Source organism: Adiantum capillus-veneris, chromosome 28 (genome assembly GCF_014529385.1).
Source record: "Adiantum capillus-veneris isolate H3 chromosome 28, ASM1452938v2, whole genome shotgun sequence".
Taxonomy (NCBI): domain Eukaryota; kingdom Viridiplantae; phylum Streptophyta; class Polypodiopsida; order Polypodiales; family Pteridaceae; genus Adiantum; species Adiantum capillus-veneris.
This window is the reverse complement of record NC_140958.1, coordinates 105,807,386-105,822,871: the sequence shown is the minus strand read 5'-3', so window position 1 is coordinate 105,822,871 and position 15,486 is coordinate 105,807,386.

The window sequence follows — 15,486 nt, the reverse complement described above, 5'->3', positions numbered from 1 at the left end:
GAGAATTTAGAGAGCCAAGACAAAGGGGCTTGGAGGGACTTGGAATAGGTAAAGTCGAAAGCAAGGAATCGGGGGCAAGCATAGATAGTCAAAGCGAAGCGAGTTGCAATCTGAGGCCGTAAAACGGGTAGCGCTAAAGCTCGTGCAGCAGGAAGAGAAGGCAATTTTGCAGATGAGCAGCACACGAGCAATGTAAATTTCTCTAGTGTGTGTCCACAATTACACACACTCACCATTTGCATTCGGCAGGGTTTCGACAGAGACAGAGGAAGCCATTTCGTCATCGTCAGTTCTGGCAGCTTTTGACATCATAAGCAAAAATTGAAAAAAAAATTCGAATTTTTTTAAATCTTTTGCTTACATTCCCTTGTCTGCAGCCCCCCCTCCCCCTCGACTCCTGACACCCTGGCCCTTCAACTCTCACACCCCTGAGAAAGAGTGAGAGAGAGCTGTGCGTGTGTGTGTGTGTGTGAGAGAGAGAGCTCGAGAGATAGCGGACACATTGTGTTCGACTACAGGTGGCGAGTAAGCCCGAACATCACCCGACATCGGCCCATTTCCTCTGCATTTCTCGACATCGAAGACTCTCGCACGGCAGTGAAAGGCGACATCGGCATCAGTTTTCGACACTGATTCAATGATTTCCTAGCGTTTCTCCTTCACTGCTTCGAGCATCGGCTATTGGCATCAGTTTATGACACCGATTTAGCGGCTCAGCTTTAGTGGTTCGGTTAGCCGTCCTGGTGCATCGGTTTCGACATCGATCAGACAACTATTCGACTAGCGCACTTTTGTCGGCGACGGAAGCCAGCATCGAGCGTTCTCTCGACTTCGAGCACATGCGACCATAGCATTCGCACTTTTTCCCAATGGCAAAAGCCGGCTCCAACGACCATCCCTGATTTTCTGACTTCGATGGTCATTTCCAGTTTCAGCTTTGACGGCACATACCGACACATACGGTTCTTACGACCATTCCAGAGTAGGTTTTTCATTGAGCGTACACAGCTCTTGGACAACATTTTTGATCGACATGTTTACCAATCGATGAGGTAGTAGTTGCCAGCTCTTCAACGATTTTGCTTACAGGTTACAAGCAGCTTGTGTGGAGCACTGGAGAGCATTTTTCGCACAATTTGGTGCAGTTACAAGCTATGTATGCTTATGTGGATACAAATTGAGCTAGATGTTGCTCACAGGTAGCAGATTTATAGGTTTACAAGTGTTTTTGGACAGGTACACGTCCATAGAGCCACTCGATCAAGAGTGAGCAAGTTTGCAAGGCTTTTCGCAACGTATGTACACCATTTGTGGATCTATTTACTGAGACACTGTGTGTCTAGTTTTTATGCAATTTGGTGAGATTTTTTGAGTTTTTGCTCAGTTTCGAATGGAAACTTTGCCGGATTTTTCCCAAATTCCCGCCATGGTTTGCACGTATTCACAATTTACTCTTTGATGGTTGAGTGGTTGAGTTGACTCCCACTCTGGCAGTTATTTACAATTTTTTGACTTGTGGTTTGCGTTGAGTTTTGACTCATTTTGCAAAGGAAATTTTGTTCTTTTTTCCTCGTCTTCTCGCCATAAAAGTTTGCAGTGTTATGCCATCTTGTACAGTTGTCAATATATTCCTACTTTGATAGTGATCGAGTGCTTACTCTCACTTTTACAGATTTTGACAGGTTTGATCAGTTTGGACACACTTTGGTGTTCTTGTACCCACTCTCGCACGAGTGAGGGTTCATTGGTTGAGTTGACTCCCACTCTGGCAGTTATTTACAATTTTTTGGCTTGCGGGGGTTTGCGTTGAGTTTTGACTCATTTTGCAAAGGAAATTTTGTTCGTTTTTCCTCGTCTTCTCGCTGAGCCGGTCCGGGGCGGGCAACAAGAAGAGCAATCTCTAGATACCCTTCAAGGCTCCCGTGCTGCTCAATGGGGCTGGGGCACAACACAACACAAACCAAAACAACAAACCCCCAGCCAAATCCCAACTACACAAGGGGCACCACCTAGTTTAAGAGCGAACTAGGACGCAAAAGAGGAGAATCGTTAGAGCAACCCACAAACAAGCAAGGAATTTACACTAACCCTAACACCAATGGAACACTCTCACACACTAAAACACGAGAGAGAGAGAGAGAGAGAGAGAGAGAGAGAGAGAGAGAGAGAGAGAGAGATGGTGCTCGGGCTGCTTTGAAGTGTATCGTTAATGATCAAACAAACATAAATATATATATGTAAGAAAGAGAGAGAAGGGGGAAGGGGGTGCTTGTTGCACTAATGCCTTCTTACAAATCTGTCATGACCAATCAAAGTGAGATTAGTATTTGTTCAACATAGCCTGAGTAAATTACACCACAACACATCACAAGAAAAAAGCCACCCCAATCACTGTCTTAAGGCCAGGGGAGTCCTCTCCACCCTGTCGCCCTCTTACAGCATGTGGGATTTATGGCTAAATTGATAACAATACCCGGAGACAAGCTATCAAGAACTTAAATAAAACACCAAGACACTTACACATCATTATCGTCCATGACTTCACGTTGGAAGGGAGACAAGGTATCCATGCTTAGTCCAAATTCACCCTCCTTGATTCAGCAAATGTTGGGCTTACACTAGTAGGAGAAATGATAGATTTCCTACTCTCAATTTAATGATCCCTCTCTCTTACAATGGCATAGAGTTCCCTTGCTAATCACCCCTAATACAACACATACATATGCCTAATGCCAATGAGATTCCACTCAAGGGCTCCTTCTCAAGAGGTTGAGCTTGGCTTCTCAAGCTATAGCATAGTGCTCTTTCTTCTCTCTCCTTTTTGTGCTAGCTACACCCTCCTTTTATAGCAATTTTGAAGGCTAGGGTTACTCCTCTAACCATGGTTGGGTTAGATTTTCAGCAATTTATCTAATTTCTTTTTCTTGGAATTATCAAGAAGTTGGTGGGGAAAGAGAGAGGAGAGAAATGGAGGTGATAGGACTTTTCATAGTGGGTTAGTGTTAGTAGAGTTAGTATTAATTTACAAATGGAATTGGATATTTACAATGGGAGTATCCATGTAGGATACAAACAAGGAAGAAAAACTCTTAAGAGGTAAGAAAAGGTGGATTTCTTACAAGGTTGATGCTCCAAGTGTCTTGAGTAGGGCCAATTTTGACGCTTGTTGACGGTCCACTAGCTTTGACGGTACATTTTTTCTCCACTCTTGACCTTCCTTGAGAGACAAGGTAATTGAAGCTGAGTAATCAACCACCATGATGCTGTCTTTTAAGAGAAGAGGCTGAATTTTGTGGTTTTTTTTGATAGATATGGGTAATTTGGAGGAGGAAAAATGAGACTAGGTGGTCAATTTTGGAATGGAATTGTGTGTGGGAGGTATGAGTTCACCATGGTTTCTCTTATTCTTCAAGGTTGAGGAGAAGGTGAGTAGGGTGCAGAGAGGAGTGGTGAGAGAGGTGGGGATGATGAGTGGAGAAGTGTGTGTGAAAGAGGAAAATGATAAAGTGGAAGAGAGAGTGTGGCTGCATAGCATGGGAAAACTCGGGTCCACTAATAAAATCATAGCTCACAGCTCGTAGCTCAAAAAAATATGAAAAAATTTGAGGCAAAAGTTCAGCTCACAAGCTACAACTTTTGTTTGTATCACCTTTTCAAATTCGGAGAGCAAGTGAACTTTAAAAATTCAGCAAAACCGAACGTTTTTTTCCACTGCACAAGGTCCTTGTGGGGTCCTTCTTTGGATGATTCTTTTGAATACCTCCAAGAGTGAGCCCTCCATAGTGCATGTATGCATGCCACCTACCCTTGACCTTATTTGGTAGGTTTATAATTGAAGATATTGTTGAGATCATGATATAAGTGAATAGTACAACTAAGAAAATCAAATATTGAGGGGTCTAAAAAATATGTACATGTCAAATATAAATAATATAAGTGGAAAAAATATAAAGGGGTCAAAAGAAATCTCTCTCATTATGAGGCTACCATAAAAAGATAAATATTTTTGGTGTTATAATTTTTTAGAAAAAAACAAAATAGATGTAGGAAGGGAAAAATCACAATAGTGAAAAAATATACACATAAATAAAACTAGTTTTTTTGGATTTTTGTTGGGGTGGAGTTACACCAAATATAAGAGAAGGTTACATGAAAATATTTCTATATGGAATAAAGAGTATGAAAAATGGTAAGAAAAATTGTGGTAATGGTGAGGCAATGTACAGAGCATAAATAACACACACCTAGGTAGAAATATTTAAATAAATACCAAAATAATTATGAAAAAATCTTTTATTTAGGCCCTATATACAAAGAAATATTTACACACAAAGAGGCCATAATATACTTTTATTTTTTTATTTTTTTATTTTTTTTGGCTCAACTAGCCCAGTGACTAGCTAATTGAGGGTGGTTTTAAGAAGATATGGGAAAAGCCCCCTAACTCACACACGCCTATGTACAGTGAAATGGTAGGGATAGCCATAGCGTTTGGGTGAATTTGGTAGGGTGGAGTAACTTACTATGGCAATTATGGAGAGCCGAAAAACGGTTATCATCGCCATAAAAGTTTGCAGTGTTATGCCATCTTGTACAGTGGTCGATATATTCCTACTTTGATAGTGATCGAGTGCTTACTCTCACTTTTACAGATTTGGACAGGTTTTGTCAGTTTGAACACACTTTGGTGTTCTTGTACCCACTCTCGCACGAGTGAGGATTGTGATTGTGTATGCTTGTGTGGCTACAGATAGACAGTCACAGGTCTCACAGGTTTTTGCAGATATTTTGCAGGCAGTTCCTCTCGTGGGATGCGTTTTGAGCTAGTTTGCTCTCTACTTGCATATATGGTTATGCGCTTTACGCTCAATTGAGCAGTTTGTCCCAGTTTATGCTTGCAGAGTTTGCAGATTGTGGAGTTTCTTTTAGGCATATGTGAGCGTCACTTTTGATGCAATTGATCATGCTTTTGAGTGTAGTGGTCGAGTTACCTCCCACTTTGGTGCCAGTTTGACATGGTTTATGGTTGAGATTGTACTTGACGTTTTGCTCAGTTTACAAGGGAGATCCTGTCAGATTTTTCCCAAATTTCTCACCATATTTTGGTTCTTAGCCATACATTTATGGTATGCTCATAGTGGTTACATGTTTCCTTTGATTTTGCTTCATGTTCTCACATCGATGCATATTCCGAGCGTGAGACTACAACATGCAGGTTACAGGTTTTCACTATTGAGCTAGTGGTTGGTTTATGCTTGATTAGCATAGTGGTTGAGTGATCTCCCACTTTGTTGCCATTTTGGCATTCACTTATGGCAACAGACATGTGCGGCATTGAGAGACGACGGTCTCGTTTTTGTCGATACTTGCGTTGTTCGCATTGCGGTCACACAGGGCACATTAGACGCCGTTGTTTGAAACGTATGAGACAACAGTGGAGATGTATGCGAGATGAAGACACGGCTTTGGCACATGTTAGAGAGGCAATTCCAGTGGCAGTCTATGCCAGTGACAGTGATGTCCCACTTGCCTCCAACGTACCTCTTGCAAATTTGTCTATGGTTAGCACACTTTCTCCACAGTGGTTAGTGGATAGCGATGCAGTTTTTTGCTCCCTAGAGACACAGATAGAGCTGACAGATATGGAGTTTTTTGACATGCTTATGTTAGAGGCTGATGAGTTGGTGCTAGGATGCACATTTTTGCCTATGGGTGAGAGGGATGGAGCTTCCCCAGTGTTGGTGTTTACACATGGGTAGTCCTAAGGATGCAGCTTTTGTAGGTAGCACAGGGGAGGCGAGTACAATCACTTTTGTGCAGATTTTGTCAGCGTTCAAGCGTCTCATGGTTGACTTGTTACTGTCGAGGCCCAACCTAACAGCTGCAGTGGAAGCATTTGCAGCAGGGATTGTTAGCCGTACGGTGGTTGACACTAACATGATGCTTCGTGGAGCTTTGTAGACCATACAGAGTTGTCTGCGGGATTTACATGAAGGCTCTAGCGTGGGTACGCACACTAGCCTACCACCAGAGCCAATACGACTACGTGTAGATCGACAGAGTGAGCCAATGGATGTAGGTTGAGAGAGTCTCTCACCTAGTTTCTTGTTACATACTAGTAGTTTAGCTAGTAGGCCTCACTTATTGGTGCATCGCCTTTAAGTGGGAGATTGTTGGGGTAAAGGCACTACGCCTTTTGCCCGCCCGGACGTCTAGTGTCCGGCCGCCCTTCCACATGTGTACATACCCTTATTCTTCATTACCTATGAGAATAAGGAGCTCCTCATCTTTAGTCTTGTGATGCTGCTCCAGCCACACCGGCTTGTGCTTCTTCCCTTCCCTGCATGCACCGCACCGTGCATGCACGCATGCATCGTGCACATGCGCACTCATCAATTGAAGCTCTAAGCCAAAAAATTAATGCTACTTATGGTTTTGAAAAACTGAGCAACATGATCTAGGCTAGATCTTTGGACAACAAGTGTCCCATTAGCGTGAGCACAACTCTAGACAATAGTATGGTGACTCAAATAGCAAAATTGAAGACACAATACCTGTTCAAGACCTCGTGCTTTTGGAAAGTTTTCTATTGGATGACTCATAAACTCTATTGGATGACTTGTAAACCAAATCATTCTAGAATTTTGATAGTGAAGCCCAAGAAACCAAAAGACCAGAGGCTAGCGCTAACAGGACTAGAAGGAAAATCTGAACAGACCATGCAAGCCATTAGGAAGCACAACCTAGGAACTGACATCACAAAGGCATCTAAAAAGCCTAACAAGAAACAAAATCTATTTAAAGAATATTGGGACCAGCTGAGTGCCAAGGCCAAGAAACCAATGGGTACATCTAGGTACTACTTCAGAAACAATGATTGATTTACAGAGAAGTTCTTTTTAGACAAGCCAGATGCCAGAGACATCTAGATAGGTGACTACTAGCATGGAAAAAGCAATGACAATCTCTACAATAGTGGTTTAGAACCTACGTAGCAAACTACATGCATTGCAAAAGCATCAACTAGTGGTCAGCTTATTCATCAACACCACACGACAATTACATATACTATACCATGTACCCATGGTGGTGAGGTATGAAACTGATAGGATAGATGTGGACACCATCATAGACGGTTGTATTGCCACCGTTCAAACTGGTTGGAATACAATGGTGAATGTCATCCATTTAACATCATATGGGCTATACATATGACATTCACTATTGGATTTCAGCCAGTTTGAATTGTGGTAATACAATCATTTAGACCAGTCACAAGAATATTGAAATGAAATAGATAAGGAAACAACTAACACAAGAGACTTAAAATGTAGACAAGTGGAAGGTTGGAATCATTAAGTTCAAAGAAATTTTGATAGAAGACCAAGCAAATAATAAACAATACAGGGAAACCATCAAAGCCATGGAACACGAAATTGAAGAATTGAAAATCATCGATGCTAATATGAATGTTGAAAAGTGGAATCTGGCCAAGGAGCTGACGTAGAGCACAACAAAGTACAATTCCACTCTGGATAAAAAAACAAGATGCCATCGATAGTTTGAAGGCAGCAAATGCCTTCTAAATTGATGACGTCTATATCAATGATTGACATATATACTTATCTAGGATAGATTCCTTGACTAAACTAGAGGAGCTATAGACTCTAGTCAAAAACATGAAAAGTGACCTGGAGGACAAGGCCATCAGATACACTAGCACTTTGGCTAGCCAACCACTACCTCTAGAGTAGTCGAAATGAAGAGGATCATGACGATGAAGATAAGGATGAAGACGAGGACAAGGAGGATGACACTACGCAGGTCCATCCTGATTCTACTTCAAAGAAGGATGATGATGATGATCAAAATCCAGATGTGCCATATCAAAGCCAAGGTAGTGGTTAGGATGATCAGACACCTGATACCTTCGAGTAATTGCGATGCGAGAGAATCCTCCAAACCAAACACATGACAACCAATCGGATAGTACTCCTAGCCAACAGGTTGATCATACTCAACATCAGATGGTGTCTACACATAGGAATAAGGGGAAATCCATTTAATAGAGACTAATTTAGAAATTGAATCTACATTTTCAAATCAATCTCTCAGTCTAAACAAAAAGCACATGAAAGAAAAATAGCTACATATTCAGAGCTATCTTGATGATGAAGATGTCTATTTAGAACTTGAGTGCTTCAAAAGGTTGTTCACTGCAACTCACAGAATAGTGTTAAGTATGGAGCCTGATTTACCCCTTGTAATTTTCTGTGTTAAAAGCGCACATTTGTAAGGCCCCCATTATGAGGAGAAGCCATCGTGCGTGAAGGAAAATAACTCGTCGAAAAATAAAATTACTCGCCGGAAATCAAAAATTTCATGGCCAGTTCGCTGGAACATTCTTTTTTGCTAGAATATTATGACGGGACGGCGGTTGAAAATTGCTCGGAAAACGACCGGTCAGTTGGCCGGTTGGCCGTGGTCGATAGTCAATGGCTGGTGGCCGATGGTCGGAAGTCAATGGCCGGTGGCTGACGATGGCTAAATTGAAAAGCGGACTTGTCTTCTCAAGGGCGGCCACACATGGGCGGATTGGAGGGTCCGATTTGGACTTCTCTATACAAGGGCGGCTACGCATGGCTGCCTCTTATGAGAGAGGGCAGCCCTTTTGGCCTATATAAGTGTTACCATACACATGTGGTAGTGATGTGTGTGAACACATTGAGTGGCATAAAATGGTAACCATCTTTTTGCAACATTTGTCAGCCTACTCAACGTCCTCTTCTTCATATGTGTATATATTTTTCTACGCTATTAAGTTATCTAGAGTAAATTCCCCCTCTTCGTTTAACCTTTGTGGCGACACATACATTATACTCTTCCCAAAAATGTCACCTTAGTCATATATTTATATTACCACCCTTTTCTTTTTTGCTTTGTAAATAGAATAAGCATACAATAACCAACTATATACCCCCAAACTTTCTTACCTCTTGTGAATTAGTAGTAGAAAAATAATATATCCATCTTCCACCCCATATAGATAAATTCCCATGGAAATCAACTCTCCACTTGTCTTTACCAAAGATTATGGTCCCTCTCTACAAGTCTTCTATGCCCCCTACATAGGTGGCCCAATGTCTCTTAAGAATATACATATAGTTTCTCTCCTTTCAAAAAGACTCCAATTGTATATTCTTTTCACAAGCAAATAATATTGGGACCTCCTCTATTTTTTAAAGCATCATAGCCTTTTGAAAAAGCATGATTCCCCTTGGATGCATACAAGCAAAGGGCCCATACAAGAAGACTTGGAAGCAAAAGGTTCCCTAGCCTAGTGTGGACCTTCCGAACCGAATTCCTTGGTGCATGGGCGTGAAGAATAGTCCAAATTCATATCAAACATGTTGAGAAGGTCAATTTTGCCTTTTGAAGCATGTCATTCCGAGCTACAGGTAAAAAGTTATGGTCAAAATAGTGTAAATCTGTCAGATTCGCAGCAAAAGGGAACTGTAAATCAAGTAAATCAAGAGGGTGAGATCTTATTTTTCCCCCACTCATCTTTTAGAAGAGCAATGAGTGTTCAAGGTCACTTGCATGTGATGGGACCAACCTAAAGATGCTTTCTAAATGCCAAGACATACAAGTTGTGATACCCCGCACGAGCCACCCGTAGAGCCTCATGGTGGGGCCCACCTACATTATGCACCCCTATGGAGCCTTCACGGTCTAAAATGATATTTTTGGTGAATAAATAATCCCTTGTATGTCCAATATTCAATGAGTGGTCAAAGGACACTTCATTAGGTCTAATCATTTACTCTAATTAAGTGTAGCATAATCCCACTCCTACACAACTATAAATAGCCCCCCTTGGAGAGACTCAAGGACACACACCTATATTTTCAACTTCATGTTCTTTCTTGATCAATAGTAGAGAAAACCCCAACTCTCCCTCTTTCACATCCTCCCTCCTAACGCTCCTCCTTGGAGGAAGTGCAACTCTATTCTCCACTCTTTCCATTCTACAATCTCTTACTCCATCAACCCAATAAAACATTTGTAGCACCTCAATAACTTGTAAATACATCATGATCTCTCTCATGGTTATGTTAATGATCATGAAATCATCTTCAAAACTTTCAAGTGTCGCATTTCGTGATGGTTAGCCAGCGTCTGTCCTCCCCTTAAAAGGTGTGCGAGAAATCAAGTAAGTGTTCTATTCTCAATTTACCATTGGTTTGTTTCTCCACACTTATTCAATTGGTCTAAAGAAATTTCTCACTCCAACTCTCTTTTGCTTCATTACATATGCATGTGGCTACCTCTCATGGTGATTTTATTTGTGTCACGGCATTGCATAGATGGAGATGAGCTCTCTATGCAAAGTGTGTTAGTTTGATGGAAGTGATTCTCTTGTGTGTTTGAGAGGCAAGTCTTGTGCGCATGATTTTTTGATGAGTGCTTGAGAGAGTAAGAGTTTGGATGTATTATGGGTATTCTTATGGGGAGAAGGTGAATGCTATTCCACAAATTGCATATTTCATTTTGATGCACGGCATTCGGTTGCATAATCATTGATGGTGTTCAAGTGTCCAAAGTGTATATAGAGTAAGGGGGTTTTCAAAGTGTGTTGCTTGAGTGGGTGAGTGCAAGTGTTATTTTGATTGGTTTCCTTCTCCACTCCCAAAAGAAGGTGCTGCCCCAAGTAGTGTGCGTACCTCTTTACGAACATTTTGTGAGGGTAGGCCCATTGGTTTGGGTTTAGAGGCCCCATTTGAAAAAGCTCGCCCTCATAAAGTGGTGCCCCCACTGAGGAACATATTTCCAAGTTACCTTTAAATTTTTTAGTAATTAACAATGGAGTTCCCATCTATCCATTTCATTTTGCACAACACATTAGAGTAAATGTTCACATAGATAGAAAAGTCTTTTTCCAGCAATGCATTGTTTTTATGTTTGGTGCAGAAAGACGTAGAGAAATACTGGCATCACCCAATCCAATTATACTTCCAATCATCAATTATGAAACTTCTTTTGATATTCACGTTTTCATTTTGTTTTAAAGGCAGGAACAAGGAGTGGTGAAGGGGTGCTCAAGCGCCATATGAAGGAACGAGGTCTTCAAACCAACAATGAGGAGTAGCACATGAATCACGATCAAAACAATGAACCTTTTAGGCCTATTGCTCGGCAATCCATTCATATAATCATTGCAACTAAGTTTAGGTTTCAATCTATCATAAGGAGGATATTTGGATCCACTTGCCTCAATGAAATCAATGCTTCAATTAATCCATTTATTCTACCTATGATAAAGTACAAATTAACAATGGATGTGTACATCTTCATTTTAATGTAATCAGATTTATAGTGTCAACAATCTTGTGCGGCCCGTAAGAAAAAAGTTTCTTTTAAAAAAAGAAATTTCAAAAAGTCTAAACAAAATGACAAGTTCTTTTCCCACGTTCTATGCAAGAAGTGGGGAAGATGCGCAAGAGTTTCTTGACAACTTGGAGATGGCACATCTCATATCCGGGAGAGATGAAGAGGAAGTAAAGCTACGAGCCTTCCCGTTGGTTCTAAAAGCAGAAGCTAAAGCATGGTATGAGACCTTGCAACCCCAAATCAAGTCCAATTGGGAGAGACTGCGAGCAAGCTTCCTCTCCAAGTTCGGGCAAGGTGATACTTCTGAAGGACTATGGAAATGTCTTATTGGACATAAGCAGGTATCACTTGAAGACTATCCCTCTTATGAAGCAACCTTTGTCAATCTATGGGGTAGGTGGGAGGCTACATTAGAAAATCATGGTGGTGCACCTAACTTTCTAAAAAAAGGGAGATTCATGGTTGGCTTGTATCCACTTTTAAAGGCTAAAGTAGAGCTAAAATTCCCATCCACCTTCGAAGAAGCACGTGAGGTAGCCATCATCAAGTTTAGAAAACTACACTTCCAAGCACATAGAGCAAGGGGTTTGAATGAAGTGAGTGAGAGGGAGTCTTCACAAACCATGGAAGCACCAATTAGGGCCCCTCTTGCACAATCTTCACAAATAGAAGATAACTCTCAACAAGAGGTTTTACAAAGGCTAACTCAACAGCTTGAGAACCTCACTCTGAATCTAGTACAAGGCCTACCTCAACAACGACAACCAAGAGAAGGGAATCACAATCAACGAAGACAAGTTCAAGAGTTGCGATGTTGGAATTGCAATGAAATGGGCCATGGCATGTACAATTGTCCACATCCAAGGCGACTTCCGGGAGACATATATCCCCCCAGACCGCCTCCTCTCACTGTGCAGCAAGAACTAGCTCAAGGCCCACAAATCCTTCGTCGACCACCACCACCAGCAAATATACCTCCCGTCCCACATGAGGAGGAAGAAAGAGGAGTCAACATCATCAAGCTAGAAGAGGTAATAGATGAGCATACTCTAAACTTTGATGTTATGCCGGCAGAAAAATGCACAAGAGCACATGATAAGGATGAAGACATGAGAAGTAAAGGAACAAATTCAGCCAAAAGGGACAAGAAGAAGAAGTCAAAGATGGAAGAAGCTGAAAGTAACAGGAAGAAAAGATCAAGGCGAAGGGAAATTGGTATCAACGACTTCCCATTGGGAAAGGAGCTAGAGCCCTACAACATCCTGGAGGATTTACAAACCCAAAAGCCAAACATTTCATGGCCTCAACTTCTACACCTATCAGCCAAAGTAAGAAGGCAATGGCCAAAGTTGGTAAGTACAAGAATTCCAAAAAAGAAAGCAAATCTTTCCATTAAGGTTGTGGCCTCAAAGCTACAAAAAGATGTGGAACCCATTGTGGATGCTTACATAAGGGGTAAAAAGGTGTCTAATGTATATGTTGATGGTGGAGCTCAAATGTGTGTGATCACGGAAAAATCAATGAACAGGTTAGGGCTTGAAATTACAAAGTCCTCTAATTGTCAAGCTAGGCTAGCCAGCAACTCAAGTGTGAAGTGTTTGGGGATCATTGAAAATGTAAAAGTCTCTGTATGTAACATAGATGCACGAGTGGATATGTATGTCATGCCAGCTAAGGGGGAGGGCTATCCCATCATCCTAGGGAGGCCTTAGCTCATTGCTGTGAATGCAGATCAAAAATGGGGAAGTGGTCGTTTGATTCTTAAGAAGGGTCAACCGGTGGTGTATAATTGGCGAGAAGGAAAGCAACTAGATATCAACTATGAAACCACGGCAGATGAAGAGAGCGAGGAGGAGAGTCCTTACTCAAGTGATGAGGAAGCATCAACCAGTGCATCAACCAGTGAAGAGGAGTCTTCTTTGGAGGTAATGGGAATTGTATTCAACGCCAACACCCAAGATGTTTCTGTAGAAGAAAAGCCAACAGACAATCACACACGAGGGGATGAAAGATGCCACCACCTTGAAGAAGGATTTGAGAAGATGCTTGCAAAAGATCTTACTTGTGAGGAGAAGAGGTCCTACATCAATATGTTAAGGAGGTATCCCAATTTGTTTATCACTGACTACTCACAAATAAGAGGTGTAGATGTAATAGAGCATCGAATTGAATTGAAACCACGGACCAAACCCGTGGCTCAAAAGTTATGGCGACTAGGATCTGTGCAACAAAAGGCTCTCCTACAAGAAGTGAATCGACTCTTGAAGGCTGGCTTCATCTATCCAGTATCCAACTCCGAATGGGTATCACCTATTGTAGTCAATCCCAAGAAGAATGGTAAGTGGAGGGTCTGCGTGGATTACAAACCCCTCAACGCTGCGACAAAGAGGGACCACTTCCCTCTCCCTTTCCAAGATGAAATTTTGAATGAAGTAGCAGGTCACGAATGCTACATTGTGTGTGATGGGTATTCATGATATTTTCAAATTAGAATAGCAGAAGAGGACCAACCAAAAACCACCTTCATCACACCTTGGGGATGTTTTGCATTCAGAGTAATGCCTTTTGGGCTCACCAATGCTCCTAGCACATTCATGAGATTCACAATATTTGTATTTCAGCCATTCTTTGGAAAATCTATAAGAGTCTTTATGGATGATTTCTGTATTTATAGTTGTAGATCACTTCATTGCCAAAAGGTTGAAGAGGGGCTTAAGAGGCTCCATCAATTTGGGGGACAACTCAACCCAGAGAAGTGTCATATCAGTGAATCTCAGGTGGTTTTGCTAGGCCATGTGGTTTCTTCACAAGGAATTCAAGTGGATCCCTCTAAAGTAGAGGCCCTTTTGTCATTATCTCCACCAACAACAACTAAGGAGCTAATGACCTTCAACCACAAAGTGAGGTACATGTCTCGCTTCATCCATCTCCTAGCAGAAGCCATCGCCCCTTTGCATAGGTTGGCAAGCCAATCTACATTTGAATGGGGGAGGGAACATGCAAAATGTTTTGAGGAAGTGAAGGGCATTCTTAGCTCTCTCCCAATCCTAATGCCACCAGATCCAAAGGAGACCTACTATGTCACTCCAAGTGTAGGTTTCGAAGCAATTGGTGTTGTTTTGATGCAAAAAGATCCTAAAACATCATACATGAGGCCGATCTATTTTGCAAGCAAGGTGATGACTCCGGCCGAGAAGGGATACACTGAAATGGAGAAAGTGGTCTTTGCAATCTTGTTTGCGGTAAGGAAGTTTCGATCGTATCTTCTCCCTGTGCCATTTGTTTTTCTCACCTTAGAGCACAATCTACCATATGTAGTACAACACATGAGCCTCTCATCTAGAATAGCAAAGTGGGTGCTTGAACTCCAAGAATTTGAATACACTTTCCTTGTAGAAGATAGCACAAGAGCAAGACTTGCAGACATTCTCACCTACAAAGTGAGAGAAAGGGAAGGATCACGACTATAAAGAGAGGAAGGCTCAAAACAGTTCAAAGTGAAGGAGATTGATAATGCCCATACTTTATGCTTTGACGGAGCTTATCAACGCCAACAAGACAAAGCAGCAGGGGGAATCATCATTTTGAACCCACAAAAGGAGGTAATGGTTAGAAAAGGTATCACTCTACCCAGTGTTCACTCTAACAATGAGGCTGAGTATGCTGCTCTAACCCTTGGGTTAGAAGAATGCAAAGAATTAGGCATACAAAGACTTATTATAAAAGGTGATTCTTTGCTAGTGGTTAGGCGAATCCAAGGGACTTGGAGGTGCAAGAATCGTACATTGTTTGAGTGGCTTAGTAGTGTAAGAGCTTTGATGAAGGGTTTTAAAGCAACACAAGTACAACACATTGTGAGAACTCATAACAAGGAAGCAGACTTACTCGCAAATGAAAAGCTTCAAATGGCGGTAGGAGGTGTGAAACTATATGAACCCAAATATCAAGGTCAAGAGGAGCTAAAAGACATTATCTTCTTTCTACAAGCAGGTGAGTGTCCCAAACACTTAGACAAGGTGCAAAGACATAGACTAGTTAAGAAGGCCACACCTTACCAATTGATCGGGGATGATTTATATCACAAAGGGAAAGATT